This window comes from Physeter macrocephalus, chromosome 14 (assembly GCF_002837175.3).
Source record: "Physeter macrocephalus isolate SW-GA chromosome 14, ASM283717v5, whole genome shotgun sequence".
NCBI classification, from domain to species: domain Eukaryota; kingdom Metazoa; phylum Chordata; class Mammalia; order Artiodactyla; family Physeteridae; genus Physeter; species Physeter macrocephalus.
This window is the reverse complement of record NC_041227.1, coordinates 87,822,045-87,822,266: the sequence shown is the minus strand read 5'-3', so window position 1 is coordinate 87,822,266 and position 222 is coordinate 87,822,045. Positions and strand designations below refer to the sequence as shown.

Sequence of the window (222 nt, the reverse complement as noted above, 5' to 3'; positions counted from 1 at the left end):
GCGGCATGTGGGATCCTCCCGGACGGGGGCACGAACCCGCGTCCCCTGCATCGGCAGGCGGACGCTTAACCACTGCGCCACCAGGGAAGCCCTTTCTTTTCTTTTCTTTTCTTTTTTTTTTTTTGCGGTACGCGGGCCTCTCACTGTCGTGGCCTCTCGCGTTGCGGAGCACAGGCTCCGGACGCGCAGGCGCAGCGGCCATGGCTCACGGGCCCAGCCGCT

General features: G+C 64.4%; 1 protein-coding gene across 1 annotated transcript in view; it reads right to left on the bottom strand.

Annotated features, from left to right (window-relative positions):
* The window catches only part of RCVRN (recoverin), an 8,030-nt gene that overhangs the window by 3,512 nt on the left and 4,296 nt on the right, over positions 1 to 222 (bottom strand). The gene's annotated exons all lie outside the window — the stretch shown is intronic.